A 19032-nucleotide genomic window follows, 5' to 3' on the forward strand; every position below is an offset into this window, starting at 1 on the left:
CAAAGCAGCATGGCTGAGCTCCATCTCTTCTGCACACACCATGCAGGAATGCAAGCTAACCCACTTCACTGCAAGGTATGAAAAACAGTCAGGAGAAAAGCTTACAAGCCAAGGATATATCCTGAGGGGGAGTTTCTGCAGGGAGCAGGTGTGGCCCAGCACAGCATGCAGCACGACCAGCTTCCAGCATTGCTCTGGAGGAGCAGCAAAGCACATGGATAAGACAAGCACATCAGGCAGGACGTACACATCCCTCCTACTGGAACCTCTCATCTGCCTTGGAGGAGCCAGGGAGGTGAACAGGCTCACACTGTCCTTGGGGTGGCCAAGGTCATCCCTGGGAGCTGGAGCAGATGTCTGCTGCCCTGTGGCTCATGTCCACAATGCTGCAGGGCAGTCAGCTGGAAAGATGTTCCATGCACATGGGCAGTGGGCAAGGAAAGGAGTGAAGCCACAGAATTATGACCAGGTTGGAGCAGAGGAGAAAGTTCTCTCCAGAGAGGCCTCACTCTTGGGTTTTCAGACTCAAGATGGATGGGGAGGCCATGTGGGTCGACGAGGGAGGAGAGCTCGGGTGTAAGCTGCCAGAACAGCATCTTGGTCTTGCACCAGGGTAGCTCCCCATGGGGCCTCTGCAGTGCCCCCAGATATCCTTCCCCAGTCCTCCATGGACAGATTGTGTTTGTTTCAGCTCAGTGCACTCATTAGGGGAAAGTGGAAGAGTCGATCTGATCAAACTTGGAAACACAAAAATAAATGTGCTGGGTTCAGCAGATGGAGGAAACAGGCTGGCAAGTCGGGCGAGCCATGGCAGTGCCCTGCAGCAAAAGCTCACAGCAGCTGCTTCGCAGCAGCCCCCTCAGCCACATCTTCCCCACACCAGCACATGCAGCCCTGGCCCAGCGGGGATCCTGGCCATGGCCTGGGGGGCTGTGAATGATGGGCTGTGAGCTGGGAGATAGATCTATGCCCGGTGCACAGGGATTTCCTCCCCAGCATTCACAGCTGTATGCTGGGGAAAAGGAGGAGGCATGGCTCATGCCTTTCTTTTCCCCCTTTGGCTGCCCTATTGCTTTGCTCACCCTGGACTCCCTGGCCATGGGCCCGGGATGCTGCTGCAGCCCCCAGGCGGCCTGGGATGTGGATTCCAGGACTGCTCACGTCCCGTTGGTGTTTAGCAGAGATAAGGATTTGCTGGATGCTTCCATCATAAACCTCAGCAGTGCAAACAATTACTCCTGATCTCAAAGGAGTGTGTTGGGAACAGAAATGGATGAACCCATGCACTATAGTACAGCTGCCAGATGAACGTTTTATGGGATATTTACTTTGCAGTGTGATGCTGAAGTACCTCTGGAGTTCAAGCATTGCTGAAGTATATCTCCCCTGTCCTTTCAAGCTCATTAACCCCCAGATCCAGCCAGGCCCTTGAGGGGAGCAGTGGTGCCTCTCTCAGGGGACCTCATATGTGCTGCGTTAGAATAAACCCCTCCAGCAGGGCAGAGAAGTGGAAGAGCCTTGCTTTGAGTTCTGCCTTCGTACTTCCCTGTAGATGGTTTAAGGCTCTTTGTAGCAGGAGCAGCCCTCCTGGCAGTGTTCCTGCAAGCTCCCAGCACTGGGGGTGCCCTCATGCCCAGGTCTCAGCCAGCAGGAGGGGACCTGCTTCTGCTAGAGGCAGCTCTGATCTCACCTTGGTTATTCCCATGCATTTTGCTCCTTAAGTTTAGAGCTGCCTGACCCACAGAGCTCCTCGAAGCACAGTGAGAGCTGCTTGTGCCTAAATCTTCTCATTACTTAAATCTCTAATGGTTTTTGTCCCTGAGTCGGGGGCTCCCGTTGCCGTGTGATTACGGATGATGAATAAGTTTATCTCCTCAGTGGGTGCATAGAGATCTGCCTGGGAGTGGAGGCACTGGCTGCACCAGCACAAGTGTCCCGCTGTGCAGGTCCTGCTGGATTTGCATACAGGAGGACTGAGGTCCAGCATTATAATTCCAGCATAGATTTTTAGTCCTTTTTGGCAGATGTCAGCTACTCTCAGGGTATAGCTCCTGGCCATAGTGGTCCCAGCAGCTCTACTCGTTGGCTGAATTGTTATCTGGTAGTTCTCTGTTGAGTACATCCTGCTGCCCAGTGTGCTGCTGATGAACCAGAATGTTTTCCAGGGAATGGTGCTGCACAGATTGAGCACATTCTTAATCAGAACTCCCATCCTTCTAAGATGATTGTCTTTGAGACTGCTCTGGGTCCCAACCTGACTGTATGCTGAATAAAGAGGTTAATATTCTGGGAGTTGGGAGATGCAAGCTCCATTCCTGGGTCTTCTGTTGGTCCCCTGTTGTGATCTCTCAAACAAGTTGTTACCCCTCTGTGCATCACAGTACCTTGCTGCAAGATACGTGTAGGGCTCATGGGATGTACTGGGGAGGGACTTTTTACTAGACATGTAGTGGTGGGAGCTGTAGAATGGTGAGCATTTACAGCAGGAGTGTACCATCCATCTTTGTCGAGTTGTGGAACAGCCTTGTGCTACTGATCCCGGCTATTGGGAATTGATGGGGCTGGGATGAATCCGTCTTCTTGAGCTTCTCTGGGAAACTCCTTCCTTGCTGAAAAATGCTTCTGGGTTTGAGACTCCCTTAGAGGCCTGCAGATACTTGAGGTTATCCAGAACACTGGAGCAAACTGGCTTTTGAAGAAAACCAAGGCTGCAGGGCAGATCTATGCTTTGCACTGTAGCAGGTGGCCTGCTTGGGACAGGACAGTCACATCTGCTCACAGTCCCAGCTGGCTTATAGAATTGGTGGAGAATGAAATGCCTTGGGAAGCAGCTGAGACAGTAGTGCTCTGGTTAGTGCTTGGTACTGAGAGAACAAGAACTGAAATCTCTTGGGCAGTATCTTGATCCTGGCAAAAGCAGAGGTGGAGTGTGGGGAGACTTTCCCTGGGCTGTGCTGGGAGGCTGCAGAGGTGGAGTGAAGGCGGCTGAATGCCAGATGGGGAGGCTGCTGCAGCAGTTTGATGGCCTGGGGGCAAATAACTGCAGTGGTGAAGTGAGGATGTGGAAAGTGACAGAAGAGGGATGCTGGGGGAGATGGAGCTGTAACCTTCCTGTCTGTGGCAAGAACCCTCTGCTCTGTGCTTAGCGAGCCTGTAGGCCTGCAGCAGCCACTGGGCAGCAGCTCCACTCCCTTCCACTATGGTGGGTTTTCTTTCAAGGCTCCCAACCAATCTGCCTGCTGGTCACAGTTCCTCTTCGCAGGGGTGGCCCATTTCTGCTGGCTCTTGGAGCAAAGAGATGAGTTCTGAATTCTCTCCTGTCTTACAAACTCAATTTGTTTTTGTTTTTGTTTTTTTCATTCAAATGTCTTTCTCTCCCCTTCCCAAGAAGGGGAATAGCTAGTAGATCAGCAGCAATTAGCAAAGCAGACTGCTGTAATGACCTCTGTAGTGTGCTGTGTACAGCCTCTCTGAATGCCCTCAAGAAGAACATGCCAGGTGTTTGGGGATTTCTGCTTTGGGGAGGCAGGGCCAGGATGCAGCCCCGCACAGGGGGAGATACACAGGAGGGGTTGTGCTGGGCAGGCAGCTCACTGCCTCCAGAGACCCTGGTGCTGCTCAGCTGCACTTGGAGCAGACTTCCTTGAGCACAGCACCAGAGATGAAGAACCAGGTGTGGGCTGCAGGACCAGTGCTGGTTGCAGGGTCTCTCAACAAGGCTATGTAATGTGGAGCTCAGCAGCCAGCTGTGCCTCCCAAGCTGCAATAGGTCCTGCAAGTGCCTGTGGCTGCCCAGGCTTTGTCAGTGTTTGATCTCAGCTCTCTGTGTATCGCTGCTGTTCAGAGTACATCCAGGAAAGCGCTGGACTTGGGTACTGCTTTCCCATCCATCACTGATGATTCTCTTTTCATTTGCTTTTTGGGTTTCACCTTTTTAATCCAGCTGTCTCCTGCCTTACAAATGTTCTTTCCTCAATTACTTACAGCAAGCTGCAGGGCTGGTTCTGCTCACCGCAGGAACATGATGAAGCTGTGCACTCAGCTGGAGCTTCAGAGGCTGTGCACTCAGCTGGAGCTTCACAAACCGAGTTCACAAGAACCTGCAGTAGGAGGGCCCCTCCGCCCCATGGGTGTCAGTCCTGGGTGCCATCTGGGTTGCCCTGGCACAAGAGGGGGCTCCACCCTGCACTTCCACTGATGCTGACCACATCCCAGGTGGCTTCTTCTGCCCATCTGTGTCCTGCAGAGAGTTGGGCGCTGATTGCCCACCTCTGCCTTCATACAGGCTGCTGTTTTTTGTTCCTTCTCTCTGAATTGGTGCAGATGCAGGGTTATGTTTCAATGGTAAAGGAAGAAAAGGTGCTTGGCTTTCACCAAAGGAGGAGCAAGGTAGAAAGCAAGTAGCTTGTATGTTCTGCTGTAGCAGCTGTCAAGGTCTTATCTGGTCCACAGGACATGTGCTGGTGTTTGGAAGTCACTCAGGTAATGGTGACTCTGGATATGAATGCCTCTGAAGAAGAGAAGGCAGAGAAAGAACTTCCCAGAGAAGGGAATCCAGTCCAAGCCTGGAGCTCGAGTGGAGTCAGTGCTGGGAGGTGTGAGATCTCCTTTCTGGAATGAGGGACTGTGGGCAGAGATCCCTCACCACTTCATGATCTCCTGATAGGGTCAGTGCCATCCTTCTTCCCACTTGGCATTTCAGGATCCTGGCATGAAATATGAGCTCTAGGAGCAACCCTCTCTCCTGTGGCCTGCCCTTTGTAGTGCTCCTCCATCTTACATGCTGAGGGGGCTGCAGGCATGGAGAGACAGGTCTTGCTTGAAGGCATATGATGAGCTGCCCTCAGGTGCCAGGGGAACCCCACAGTTAGTTCTGCGGTGCTACTTCTCAGGCAAGGGACCAGTTCATACCATTTCTGCACCAAGGCTGCCTTATCTCTTCTTCTTAATACTCTTATCTTGAAGGCTCCCCTCAGATTAAAGCCCAAGCAGTCAGTCCCCTCCTTGGATTTAATGCAATGCAGTTTTCTTGCACTAATCCGATCAGAGTGTAAGCTGCTCTTTTCAAAGTGCATGGGGAGGACAGATGTGCATGTCACTGGTACGGTGAGCTGGGCTGACAGAAAGCAGCAGGAAGGTGCTCTGCTCTTTGCCTTGGTGGCACATGTGGCTGTTTTCATGGCTTGAACTCCATCTCTCCTGTAGACAGTTTTGAAATGTCTGAGCACACCAGCAGCCTTAAAGGAAAAAGGGTTGCTTTGGAGTGGGATTATGGAGTCTCTTGACTTTCTCAGACACTCTGATAAAGCTGAAGCCCAGTCTTTGGTCTCTGGCAGCCATGGAGACCCCAGAGTCAGGGGAATGGTGCTGTCCATTTCAGTAAAACACAGAGGGTTCACACCTCAGAGCAAGGGCTCAGGTGACATCTGAGAATTTGACCTCGACAATAGGACTGCCATGGTGGGCTGTATTTTCTCAATGAGTTCACAAGTCCGTGGCCATGCTTGGAGCAAGGCTGGAGAAGTCAGAGATGGGCTCCCAAACCTGCCATATTTCTTCCTTGCCTTTGCCTCTTGCTCTGCTGAAGGACCAGGAGCTGAGATCATTCCTCTGCTTGGGGAGCGTCCTGTGAGTGCTCTGCCAGCCCATCCGTGAGTGCCCTGTGGGTCATGTCTGCTGAGTGTGCTCCCAGGAAAGGCAGGGGCACATGGGAAGCTGGGAAGAGATGGAGAGGAGTGTCTGGCTGTAAGCGTGCACTGAAGCTGAAAAGTGGTGATGCATCTTTGGTCTGAGAAGTGTCTTAGCTGGGTGCCTCCCTCTCTTTGTGGGCCTGAAGGGACCCAGGGTGTGGGAAAGGGAGGAGGATGATTCTCTTGCAATGGGGAAGGAACAGTGGATAACTCCAGTCTTTTTACCCTCCTCAGCCCAAGGAGAGTGGTGGGCACAGTCTCACATCTGCCACCCAGCTCTTCCAGCCGTGCAGCCAGTGCATGGACCAGCAACATCCCCCAGATCACGCCTGACAGCAGAATCCTGGCAGAAGAGGCACCTCGGAGAGCAGCGTTCAGATTGTGAGTGCTCTGGGAACCACGGGCAGTGCAGAACCCTGGAGTCAGGGTCTCATTCCACAGAATGTCCTTGTGGTGAAAGGCAAGAGGAGCTTGTGGGTCTGGGGAAGCTGTGGAGTTCTCTTTGCTTGTGTTGCGGATGCCCTATGAGGAAAGAGGAGAGCCTGGGCAAAAGGCAGCAGGGATAGAGGAAGGTTGCTGCTGGCAGGGTAAGGGGGCACATGGGTACAATCTGACATGCAAAGTGCTGGTGTGGCCTCAGTGGCCGAGGGAAACAGATGGCCTGAGCAGATGGGTGGCTCAAGGATTCTGATTGGTGTGCTGGAGCAAGGAGAGCTGTGATGGAATCTGCTCTGGCAGAGAAGGAAACTGCTGCAAGGAAAGACTTGAGGCTGCCTCCAAGCACTGCCCTGACACATGGAACATGCTCTGCACATCCGTGCAGTGCTGCAAAGCACCGTTTCACATTTTCTGAGCGAGATCATCCAATTCTGCAGCCCTCCCTGAAGGAAAGCCTATATTTCTCCCCTAAGGAGAAAGATGAACTTGTGCCAAGGACAGGGCTCTGGATTCTAGGAGTGTTTTTGCAACTGCTAAGGTCCATTGGGAAGGAACTTATTCTGAAAGTAGCAGACACTTGAGAAATAGTAAATAGGCAGGGTAGACCTATGGAGGATTAATCACGTGCCTCCCCTGCATCCGGAGCAATCTGCTTCTGCATCCTGGGATGTGACACCAGCGCCAGCAGCAGCTCAGTATTCAAAGGGTCTTAATTTGGTTTCCCAAAGGAAGATGGTCATAAAATCCAATAATCATCATGATAGCAGATCTTTTTGCCTGTCATCTAGGCCAGTAAAGTAGTGTCTTTGTAGCCTTCTGGGGTCATTCAGAAATAAGAGCATGTGATTTTCTGCAGGCCTAAATTGGGGGTACGTGGAGATTTCTGTTTGATATCAGGTTTTTGACTGGCAATGCAGAGACCTCTGGGAGTTTTGAGGGTGAGTGTGGGCATATGTACCTGAGGGATGGGTTGTGCAGCCAGTATGGCTGTTGTGTTGGGCTGAGGTACAGATCATGCACAGCCTTATTGCCTTCTGTACAGCAGAAAAGACTGCCTGAAAAATTCCTACTGCATAGCACATGCACAAACAAAACCCATCCAACAAAGCGAGCATGTAGTGATGACTGAGACACAGCAATGGGGATCTGATCACAGAATCACAGAATCACTAAGGTTGGAAAAGACCTATAAGATCATCCAGTCCAACCATCCACCTATCACCAATGGTTCTCGCTAAACCATATCCCTAACACAACATCCAAACGTTCCTTGAACACCTCCAGGGAAGGGGATTCCACCACCTCCCTGGGCAGCCCATTCCAGTGCCTGACCACCCTTTCAGAGAAGTAGTATTTCCTAATATCCAGCCTGAACCTTCCCTGGCGAAGCTTGAAACCATTCCCTCTAGTCCTATCACCAGTTACACGAGAGAAGAGGCCGACCCCCAGCTCGCTACAATTTCCCTTCAGGTAGTTATAGAGAGCAATAAGGTCTCCCCTGAGCCTCCTCTTCTCCAGACTGAACAATCCCAGCTCCCTCAGCCGCTCCTCGAAAGATCTGTGCTCCAGACCCCTCACCAGCTTTGTTGCCCTTCTTTGAACACGCTCCAGGGCCTCAATGTCTTTCTTACAGCGAGGGGCCCAGAACTGGACACAGTACTCAAGGTGCGGCCTCACCAGAGCTGAGTACAGGGGGACAATTACTTCCCTACTCCTGCTGGTCACACTATTTCTGATACAAGCCAGGGTGCCATTGGCCTTCTTGGCCACCCAGGCACACTGCTGGCTCATGTTTAGCCGAGCGTCAACCAACACCCCCAGGTCCATTTCCTCTACACAGTCTTCCAGCCACTCCGCCCCAAGCCTGTAGCGTTGCTTGGGGTTGCTGTGGCCAAAGTGAAGGACCCGACATTTGGTCTTATTAAACCTCATCCCATTGGCTTCAGCCCAGCTATCCAGCCTGTCCAGATCCCTCTGTAGGGCCTCGCTACCCCCAGGCAGATCGACACTTCCAGCCAACTTGGTGTCATCTGCAAACTTACTGAGGGTGCACTCAATGCCCTCATCCAGGTCATCAATAAAGATATTGAAAAGAACAGGCCCCAGCACCAACCCCTGGGGAACATCACTCGTGACCGGGACCACTCATGACCATGATCAATGCTTATAAATATCTAATGGCAGGAATCAAGTGGGATGGGGCCAGGCTCTTTTCAGTGGGGTACAGCAGCAGGACAAGGGACAATGGACACAAACTGGAACACAGGAAGTTCCATCTGAACATGAGGAAGAACTTCTCTGTAGTAAGAGTGCCCAAGCCCTGGCACAGGCTGTGCAGAGTTGCTGAATTCTCCTTCTCTGGAGATATACAATCCCACTTGGATGCCTTCCTGTGTGACTATTCCTTTGGGGAACCTGCTTTAGGGCTTGGGGCTGGGGGACCTCCAGAGGTCCCTTCCAACCCCTACGATTCTGTGATTTTCTGAATTGCCAGGGGAACACCAAGGAAGTGAGAAAGGCAAGTTCACAGCAGAGACCTGAGAGCAAACAATCAGTTCTTATGGGTCACAGAGGCAGATGGGTGAGGGGGGAAGAATGACATCCTCAAGGTAGGAGAAAACTCTGGGATTGCCTCTAGGCACTGGGCACATGGCTGGGACTGCCCCTCTGCCATAGCACAGTGGCAGCACTGGCCCTGGTCCCTGGCAGGAGGAGTATTGTTCAATAGGAGCAGGGCCTTTCCTGCTTCCAAACCTCCTGGTAATCACCCATCTACCTCTTTCCCTTAATTGCTGTTGCTTGATTTCTCCCCGGGTTCTCTTTTATTTATGTAGGTGACACATGTTTTGTTCAAAGCACTTAATTACCTCTTGGGATGCATTTCATTTATTCATTAAGGTAGAAATTGGAGTTGTCGGGTTTGCATTATTTTGCGATTTTTTTCCTTCTTTTTATCCCTCCTCAGTACTGGAAGGAGAGGGATTAAGAAGTCCATATACATCCAGCCCATCTCCTGGCCCCAGACGGTCCTATTGCTCTGGCACTAAGGAGCAGCAATGGGAGTAACATTTCTCCCAGGAGGCTGATGGCATGCTGTGGCTCCTCAGGACCTGGCAGGCAAGTGGCTGGTGCCAAAAGCACTGCTGGGAACTGCTGGAGGTAAAGACCAGGTGACAGGTGTTCCAACATAGGGCATTGCTGAAGGAGGGGCTGTCAGCTGGGACCACCATTCACTGGCCACTGCAGTCCTGCCTGGCAGGCTAGAGAAGCAGCATCATTATCAGAGACAGGGCCATCTCCTCCTCTCTGACCTGGGAATGAGAGAGGATGGAAACCCCAGAGTTTTGCTCTAGGGTGAAGACCAAGGATGTGCGCACGGGATGTGCTCCTGCCCTGCCTGTGTGGCTGAAAGATGTTTACTGTGCTGGCATTTTCCCTTACCAAGAGCCTGCAAAAATGCTCCACACCTCTTGCACTTGCTTGCTCAGCAAGGACACGAGGCATTGCTGGATGGCTCAAAGCCATTCCCAGCTCCCATCATAAAGCCATGTCTACCTCTGCTCCCTGGCTCCATGGAACAGGCAGGGCACATGCAGAGCATTGCATACTGCTGGATGCAGCAGTGATCTTGGGGCAGCCTGAGTGGGCAATGCTGTATTGGCTTCCTTTGTGCTTTATAGTGTGATCAAGCAGAAGCTGTGCACCAAGGGTGGTGGTTTGGTGGTGCTCAGTCAGCATTCCTTTCTTGCTAGAGCTGCCCTTCCCACAGGAAAGGACACATGGCAGATGCACACAGCACAGTGTGGCATGCACAGTGCTCCATTGGTACAGCCGCCTCTGGGTGCCTCTGTCCTCACATGCTGTGTGGCAATGGAAACAAAAGCCCAGCCTCTCCTTGCATGTCTCCCTCGCACACAAGTGTTCCCATCAAGCCAGTCCTGGCTGGGTTTGCAGTTCCTTTTTTTCTGCTACTTGTGCTCAAGACAGATCTGGTGTATGCCCACTGCCAGCCCAGCTCCCTTTCTGTGCCTCCCTCTGGAGATGGAGTGACAGAGCTGGACCTGGAGCTGCTCTTCTCCCTCTGCTCTCTCTGCCAAGGAGGCCAAACCCCTCCTTGTACCGGTCTGGGAGCAGCTGAGTCTTTCTGCTTTCTGCTTTCTGTACTTTCCTCATGGCTTAAGCAAGGACCTTCTTGCAATTCTGCTCTGGTTGCTCACATACCATTTCTTTAGAAAAGAGTTTTCTGCTCTAATAGTTGTCTCAGAAAGTACCAGAAAATGCACGTGTTAAGGCCTTTGTCTTGCCATGTCTCACTACAGCTTTTTTCTCACTCTACATTTGAGGTTCCATGCAGGGAATTTTGAATCAAAACAACTCCTGCCACTGGGGACATGGCAGTGGCTGCACTGCAGTGACCCTCCTGCTACTTACTGATTGTGAGAAAAAATGACTTGCATTAATTGAAAGGGAAAAGTATTGCACTACAAACCTCCCTCCCTTTGCTGCCTCATGTGTGTGCATAGAGGCCCCTGGGACAGTTGCTGTCTGTTCTGGATAATTGCACGCATCACTCCTTGCTCTCCCTTTGGATCTGGAGGTGCTAACACAGCCAGGCTGCATGAGGTGGCACGTTTGCTGTGCAGCATGTGAGGCTGGAAAGAGCTGCTGGTCTGCAGGGAAAGCCCTGCAGAGCCATTGTACATTGTGGGGAGAATCTGAAATTAAAAACTAGGAAGTGAGACTGATTAAGATCCCAGAGCATTGAGAAGAGGCAGCTTCTTACTGCTAATGGCCTTTTTTAGTATCTTCAAGAAAAGTTTAATCTGAGTCTCCAGCATCGCTTATTGACACACACACACCAACACAAAGCCCATAAATGAGAGCAGAATCGGCCTAGGCCTTGATCAACACCAATCTGTCTGGGAGGGAGGGCATAAGGGGCCTGCAGTCTTGCTTTCTGAAATGCAGTAGAAGGCAGGTGAAGGAGGACAGGATAGTGAGCTTTTGCATTGTTGAGCCCAACACCTGCCCCATCTTGCCAGGTTTCCTCTTGAGAGAGGAATGTATGCCTGAGCACATCTGTAAGCACACGTGGCCAAGGACTCATCCTTTCCCAAAGGGTCTGGCACAGACTGGAGCAGTGGTGTTTCTCAGGTGGTGAGGGTTTGCTGGAGAGGAGTCCTCTGAGCGGATGTTTAGCCTGAAGAAATGTTGTTGTAAGATAAGGTAAATAAATGAGGCCATGAAAACTAACTCCTGACTTGCAGACTCAAGCTTGAAGTGGGTCCTTTCAGAGGGAGAGGTTTGGGCTGCCTGGAAAGTCAGCTTCTACATTTATACATTAAGAGTCTTTGAGTTTGTAGAGCAAAGAAAGGCGATGACAGAGCCTTTATTTGAGAAATAGGTGGTATAGGAAAAGATATCAAAGAGAAATTAACTTACCCCTCTCAGTAACAGTTTGGAGAGAGGTGTGAGCTGAGGAATGCAGCCGCGTACTGACTCTGCTGGAGGAGAAGGCGGGGAGGAAAGGGGACCCACACAGACTTGGAAGCATTGCTGAGACAGAAGGGGTGATCCCCCCCTACCCCCCCTCCAGGCACTCACGTGCTCATTTATCGGTTCAAGCTGTGACCTTGGAATTCCACTACAGAGATTATCTTTTTTTTCACACTCCGAAGGCCAGTGGTGGAGACTCCTTCTGGGAACTTGCTAACTTAAAGACTGTGTAAAACCAAAGCTTGGTGACTGACTTTTTGCACAGGCAGGTGGTGGCAGGACAAGGGGGAATGGCTTTAAACTAAAAAAGGGGAGATTTAGGCCAGATGTGAGGAGGAAGTTCTCTACCCAGAGGCGGTGCGGCCCCAGCACTGCTGCCCAGAGCTGTGGGTGCCCCATGCCTGCAGGTGCACGAGGCCATGGCTGGGTGCTGAGCAGCCTGAGCTGGGGAGCAGCCAGCACACAGCACGGCTGGGGCTGGGGGCCCTTCCATCCGAGTGCTGGGATTCTGTGACTGTTGCCATAGCCTATGTGTGATCAATGTGGTGTCCTCCAGCAGTGCTGAGTCCACTCCTCTGCGCATCCCAGCTTCTGGTTGGTCCAGGAGTAGAGCACACTTTCTTCTTTGTAAAGAAATGCACAGACACTTCCTGGAGCTAATATGCAAGGATCCTAATAATTGCTTGGCTATCTTGCTTGATAAACAGCAATCCAGACAGCTAATCAATTTGAGCTGTGTGCAGAGAAAAAAATACAAGAAGACAGATGGACATGCAGACAGATGTATGGGTGAATGGTTTGCTTTATAAATACAAACTAAATAAATTCTGAGTGGTGAAGAGGTATCTGGCTGTGGTGGGAAGGAATGGGAATGGACAGGCAGATCTGCACCACTTGGGCAATGGCAGATGGTTTGGGCACATCCTGTACCTGCACATCCAGGCTGTGCTTCTTCTCAGAAGCATTGGTGCACAAAATCCAGGACCTCATCCTTCCTATTAAGAGGTCTGTGGTCCAAATGGTCTCTCTGTATTGCACATTTACTGAATCTCAGTTCCATAGTGCTGCTGAACTCCCCAAAGGCTTGTCACCTGCAAAGAGTCTGAACTTTTCCCTGAATTTCCAGGCTCTCAGTCCCTCAGCACCTGTAGTAAGGAGTACAAAACCAACTTCTCTCTGCTTGGATATTGGTGGCATAAATTGAGTAAGCTGGCTCCCCAAAATTAGGCAGTGGAGGAATTTATGCACCAGCAAGCATTGAAGAAAGAGCCCAGCCAGGGCAATGAGTGCCTGAGGCAAGAATGGGAAACTGGGAACGGGTGGCTCCTGCTCTATCGGCAGATAGATAGCTCGGGTGGCTATCTTCTAGGGAATCTTTACCTTTATATATTAAGCCAGGCCCTCCTGGGGCCATTCCCAGGACCTGCCTTGGGCAGGAGAAAGTGCCCATGATATCCCAGACCCCTTTGCTCTCCACTGTGGTTGTTTTCCTTCCAAGCAGCACTGCAGCACTTAAATAAGCAGGGATTTGCAATGCAGAGAAAAACCTCCCACCTGCCACTCAGCAGCGTGTGGGCTGAGCGGAGTCGGGAGCAGCTGCGCCACTTTGCTTTATCTGCTTGGTCTCAACAGTCCTCCTGCCCATACCCTCCAGGCTTGGCCACTTTACAGCAATTTCTCGGTCAGTTTGTGGCTCTGGAAACTGCAGGTGGACTTATGACAGTCCTACTACAGCCCTCTGACGTAGCGTGCCTTGGAGATTGGAGCGTTGCCTGGGGACCATGGAGATGATGCCCTCAGGTTTGGGGCCTCCTACTTCCTTGCAACATGCCTTATTTTCCCCGTCTCCTGAACAGAGACAGTGCTGCTGGCTACACAGCATGCTTTCCTTGGAGTCTTGGGCATGAAAAATGCTAGAGAGGGGATAAAAGTAGATAAAAGACCATAAATTTTATGTCTGTGATCCAGCAGATCAGTGTGTTAGCAGAAGAAGTAAGGGGATCCTTTGGTAATTGGGCATTGGAGAGGGAGCCTGTAGGGACTACAGGTTAGTCCAGCATCAGGAACAAGGATTCCACTCCTGGTTCTCTCAGATCTGAGCCTTTCTTGCTAGGAAGATGGGGATGGCTGGTAGAAGCTGGTTTTGAAGGATCAGTGTGTGCTTGGTCATGGCTGTCCCCCACTCTAGACTGGCAGAATTTTAAGCAGGCCAGGTGTGACAGAGCCTCAGCCCCAGACCTGGAAAGCCATTGCTGATCATATATCCCCTTCAGTGTTATCTACAGAGAGAAGGAAGCTCCCTGCCAGGTACTGGAACATTATCTGTGCACTTTTCAGTCTCTCAATTGAGCAAGGCAGGTCTCAGTGGTCCCAAGATCATCCCATCATTGGGACTGTGATAATGGACAGCACACTGCTGCTACTTTGCTCTTTGGGCTGCTGATCCTGCTTCCATCCTGGAAAAGTGGGCATGGTGTCTTACATCACTTCACCCAAAACTGAGGGGAACCTGGTGATCAACTGCAGGTAGCACACTGTTGTTGCTTGGCTCAGAGTGCCCATGAGCCCAAGCGGGCTCATCTCTACTCCGCTGCTGACTTATGAGCCCCAGCACCCAACCCCTTCTCTCCTCCCAGCCTCATTTTCACCTCACCTGTCTGAATCCCACCTCTGGGCACTGGGAAGCCCATCCCCAAGTAGTAACACTGTGCTGTTGCCTTGAAGAGTCAGGATGTGGCCCTGGGTCCCTTGTGGTCCAAGCAGCTGGGGCACTGGGAGAGGGGAAGCTGAAAACCCCTGTCAAGAGCTGCAGGGATGTGAGGGCCAGGCACAGCAGAGCCAACAAGGTGCAATTTGAGGAAAGCAAAGGCTGACAGAGAGGTGGCTCCTCCTTGAGAGGCTCTGCTATGGACATGCAGATGCTACAAGAGGGGATAATCTGAGATCAGTGCTGCTTTTCACTGGAGCAAAAGAGAGAAGCAAAACTCTGTCCCTCTCCTAGGTTAGAGTTGCTCTGGTTTGCAAGGAGAGGCAAGAGACCCCAAGCCTTTAGAGAGCTGAGACTACCTGGGACCTCACTGATTGGAGGTGTTTTCTTGCTTGGAGCACAACTGTCAATAGAAAAGTCTCGGTACAGACTTCAGTGCTCAGAAACACTGTGGGCTGGGACTTTTTGGGGAAGATTTTTAGCTGCAGCAAAGAAATTTGGCAGCTTGGAAGCAATCTAATCATCCTCCTCCCATATGTTTGGTTCTATTTAAAAGGGAGCATGTACCCAATTCCTTCCGACCAGCCCGGTGACATTTCTAGTGTGCGCTTGGAAATAAATTTGGCATCTGCTGTCAGAATCTCAGATTGAGCCCAGTACGGCTAATTTGGGCTCTGAATGCCTTTGCCTCTGCAGAGCACCTTTCCATGCTGACAGATTCTAAACGCAGCAGTGTCAGGGGTTGCTTCCTTCCACCAGTACTGGGTAGGCAGTAGCCAGGCTTCACGGGCAAATAGAACAAGCTCCATCTCCAGGAAAGGGGTCAGCATTGGCAGCACAGTCCTGCTTCAGGAAAAAACAGTGCCTACAGCCACTAGAATCAGCATCTCTGCCTTGGAGGTCTCCTGGCTGCATGCAGAGCAAAACCCCAGCCTGGAGCTCTCCTTATGGGGGTCTCTTCCCATCCTGCAGATGTGTCTCTGCTCTCTCCAGGCCAGGTGAGCTTTGCTCTTTATATCCTGTTCTTTTCCTTCTTGCTTGCAGCTGCTTGGGCTCAGCTGTGGGTGAGGTGAAGTCCAGCTGCTGCTCACAAGGGAGCCTATGCCTCTGGGCTGGGATACACAACTCACAAACATCACCAGTGGTGACAATAACGGGCGGTGCTACATGGGTGCTACTGGGAACACTGTATACGAGGCATCTCAAGTTCAGGTAGCTGGGCTGTATCTTCAAAGGAGAGCAAGTGCCAAGTCTCCAGCTGGGAGCTGTTCCCTCCTCTTGCTCAAAATCTCCATTCAGTTGTCCCCTTGATCTCTCTGGCCCTGCTAAACCTCTGCTCTGCTCCCAGCTCTGTGGGCTGATTGTGCACAGAGGTGTGAGCACACAGCCACACCATCAAAGGGACACTGTTCCTCCCTTGCTCTTTCTTCCAGCCAGGTTTACTGTCCCCCAGTGCTGCAAAAGTACATTGGGGTGAGGGTGGAAGAGTAGAGTTGAAAGCATATGGTCAGATTAATGTTTTTTTTCTCTGCCTCCTAACTATACATGTGTTCTTTCTTTGCCTATGCCATTAGCTTCGTTAGCACCGCTGGAGTGGTGGATTAAATCCAGTGAGCTGTGCAGTGAACCTCATTGCTTGAGTCAGTTCTAAAGATTATGACGAATTATGTAGATCAGAATCAGACAGCAATCCTGGCATGGACCGATATCTTGGGAGGATGGTGACAGGGCTGTAGCTTCACCATGTGGGTTTGCTGTCATCTAATTAGATGTTCAAACAGACCCTCCTGGCCACAGCTCTGCAGATGTCTGCCTGCATTCGCCACTCCCTTCTCCATGCTCAACTGCACAATGTGGGCTAGACCTGGGGAAAGAAAGGAGCAGGATATGTTGTGATTAACACTCAGCTGGCAGAGGGTCCTGGAGCCATGGAAGGAGTGAAGGGAAGGAAAGAAACGTAGAAAATGGGCAGATCTCAGCAGGCATCAGGTAAGAAGTGGAACTTGATGTTTCCTTCTGTCCAGGCTGAGCAATGAAGGACTGTGGGGACATGTGTGGGTGCAAGCTGCACCCCTGTTCCCCACTGTTCAGGGCTGTGGTAGGACAGACATACAGGATGTTTTTCACTGGGCTCTCTCCTTGACCCTGTTTTCTCTGCAGTGATATGAAGTGACAATGGCACTGGCCAAAGCTCAGGATATGGCAGCAGTCTCTACTGACCCCTAGACAGGAGCCAGCATTCCCCTGCCAGTACCCTTGATGTGTTCAGGTCAGAGGACTCCAGGAGATGTGTAATGAATGCCAGTGAGCCTAAGTTAATGTGGGCTGGAATGGGGAAGATTCTGCTCTTGGCCAGCTTTGTGTTCCCCAAGCTGTTTCAGCCTCATACTGGCCTCAGCCGTGCACAACAAAGCTCTCCTTTGTCTGAGCTGTGCCTCAGGATGGACTTGAGGGCTTGAAATCAGGTTTAAAATTTCTTGACAGGGAGATACCTGGGCAGAGCCCTGTCCTGTCCCTACACACTGCCTGGAGAAGGGACTTTGTCTGCATCTGTGTCTCCCTGGAAGGGCTTCTCTGGCTGCCTTTGCCCTTCCTCAGTTCCAGCATCTGTCTTCTGCAGTCAGAGATGATGCATTTCTGTCACACTGTAGTAAAGGTGAAACAATTCCAAGCACCTTGCTGTTGTATAGATCTACCTCACCACCACCACGTGTCCCTGCCTGCAGCCTTCCCTGCCCTCTTCACCCTGTGCCTGCTTCACTGTGACCACGCAGCCTGCCAGGGCTGCTGCAGGGACAATGCTCCAGCAGTTTAGCGACAGCCATCGTTCTCAGAACCAGCTGGACAGCAGGAGAGTCTGCAGTCACCTGTGGTCAACACCTCTCTTCTCTTTTAGTTTAACTGAAAGAGCTAAAATCAAAGTACTGGGATGTGTGTTAAAAGAATGCAGTGTTGCTATGGATAATGAGTTGTGGAAGGTTTTATGGCATACCAGGAAAAGAGTTGCAGGCCCAGCTTTTGGTTCAGCCACTACTGGTCTCCATGTGTTGCTCAATGAAAGGTATTGTTGTCATTCCAGGAGGAAGCTGTACCAGCTTGAGCCCTCCTGAACAACCTTTCAAAAGCATCTGCTCATTTGGTTGAGTCCATGAGCCCTTAAGCAGCCCTCGAGGAAGTGTGAAATGGGTGCAGGTTCGTTTTGGCAGAGGGGTGTGAGCTCACGGGTGCTCCGGTCTCAGCTGCACTTCTGCCCATGGCTCCCTGTCCTCATTGGGAGCTGAGAAGCCTGGCTGGAGGGGAGGCCCACGGGCTCATACCTTGGGCAGTGGGAGAGGGCTGGTCCCCTCCCTGGCAAGGTGGGCCCCATGGAAGCGTGGCAGCAGCTGTCCTCCTGTGGTCCTGCTCAGGCTGGGCAGGAAGAACAGCAAGTGCTATGTCCTGTATGCTTTGCTCTGGATGGCACTGCTGCGCTTGGACCGGAGGACCTCCAGGTGCCTTCAATACAAAAGCAGTCTGTGATTCTGTGCAGTCCTGAACAATAAGACATAAGGTGTCTGAGGGTGGCCTGGGGAAATGTACATGTGTTCAGAGCTTGTGCTAGCCACTGCTTTTCTACAATAGATCCATTAGGATTAAATGAAGAGTGAAACTTGCCCTGGTGTCTCTCTGTTGTCACTGTTGTTCTTTTTAGCATTAGGCTATAAATTCTCTGCCTTGCCCAGGCATTGAAATGCTCTCCCCCTTCCCTGAGTGCTGGAAATAGAGTCAGCCTGAGGCTGCTGTTCAGCAGAACACAGTGTGCGCTACCTCACAGCCCCTCCTGCACCAGGCCTTCAGAGGCCGTGAGCAAAGTGAGCTTGGCAGTGCTACTGCAAGCCAGTGCAGCAGGGCCAGCAGGAGCCAGTGCAGGAAGTGGGGACGGCTGAGACCAACTGGTGTTCATGCACCAAGTCAGTGGCTAGGGAAAGGCCACTGCCCTCTCAGCCAGCCCTGACTGCAGAGCACCAGGCATCCTCTGCCCTGTGGGGCTGCTGCTCTCAAGAGGCATCACAAATGCCACCTCTGCTGACCCCAACATGTCCCTGTGAGAGATGCATGCATGTGGCCAACCCTACCCACACACAGTCTCCCAGACCTTTGTCTTTGGGATTGCGATGACAATGTTTGCACCCCATGTGAAGGAGCACTCTGTGAGCCAGGGAGAACCAGTGCCCTCAAAAGCTGCCGCACTCTGCCTCTGATTGTAATGACAAGGCTGGAGTAGTCAAGAGCTTGAAAAAGTCTTCTAACTCACTGCCAGAAAACATCAGGATTGGAGGCTTCTGGGCTGTAGTGATCATGCAATGGCAGAGGTCACACTCCTGAGGGATACTGGACAGGCAGAGAGTAAAATCAGGATGTTAAATTTTAGAAAAGCCAATTTCCATGTCTTCAGGGAGTTAGTCAATGAAACCCCGTAGGAATCTGTCCTCCGGTACAAAGGAGCAGAGCAGAGCTGGTAGATCTTTAAGGAAACTTTCCTTAGAGCGCAAGAGATCTTCCCCCACAGGTTTTAGGAAGTCAGACAAGGAAGACAAGAAACCAACATGGTTGAACTGGGATCTGGTGGTCAAACTGGAGGGCAAGAAGAAAATTCACAGACAGTGGAAGCATGGACAGGTAACCTGGGGGGAGAATAGGGACACTGGTAGGCTGTGTAGG

The 19032-nt window shown here is 51.5% G+C and overlaps 1 protein-coding gene across 5 annotated transcripts in view; it reads left to right on the plus strand.

Moving 5' to 3' along the window:
* Positions 1 to 19032, plus strand: part of DLGAP4 (DLG associated protein 4) — a 160623-nt gene that overhangs the window by 21274 nt on the left and 120317 nt on the right. For all 5 annotated transcript variants that reach the window (XM_090152333.1, XM_090152335.1, XM_090152332.1 and 2 more), the window contains exon 2: positions 5925 to 6071. The gene's annotated coding sequence lies outside the window, so the exon portion shown is untranslated. The remainder of the gene's footprint in view (positions 1 to 5924; positions 6072 to 19032) is intronic.

Source organism: Phasianus colchicus, chromosome 17 (genome assembly GCF_987193195.1).
Source record: "Phasianus colchicus chromosome 17, bPhaCol1.hap1.1, whole genome shotgun sequence".
NCBI lineage: Eukaryota > Metazoa > Chordata > Aves > Galliformes > Phasianidae > Phasianus > Phasianus colchicus.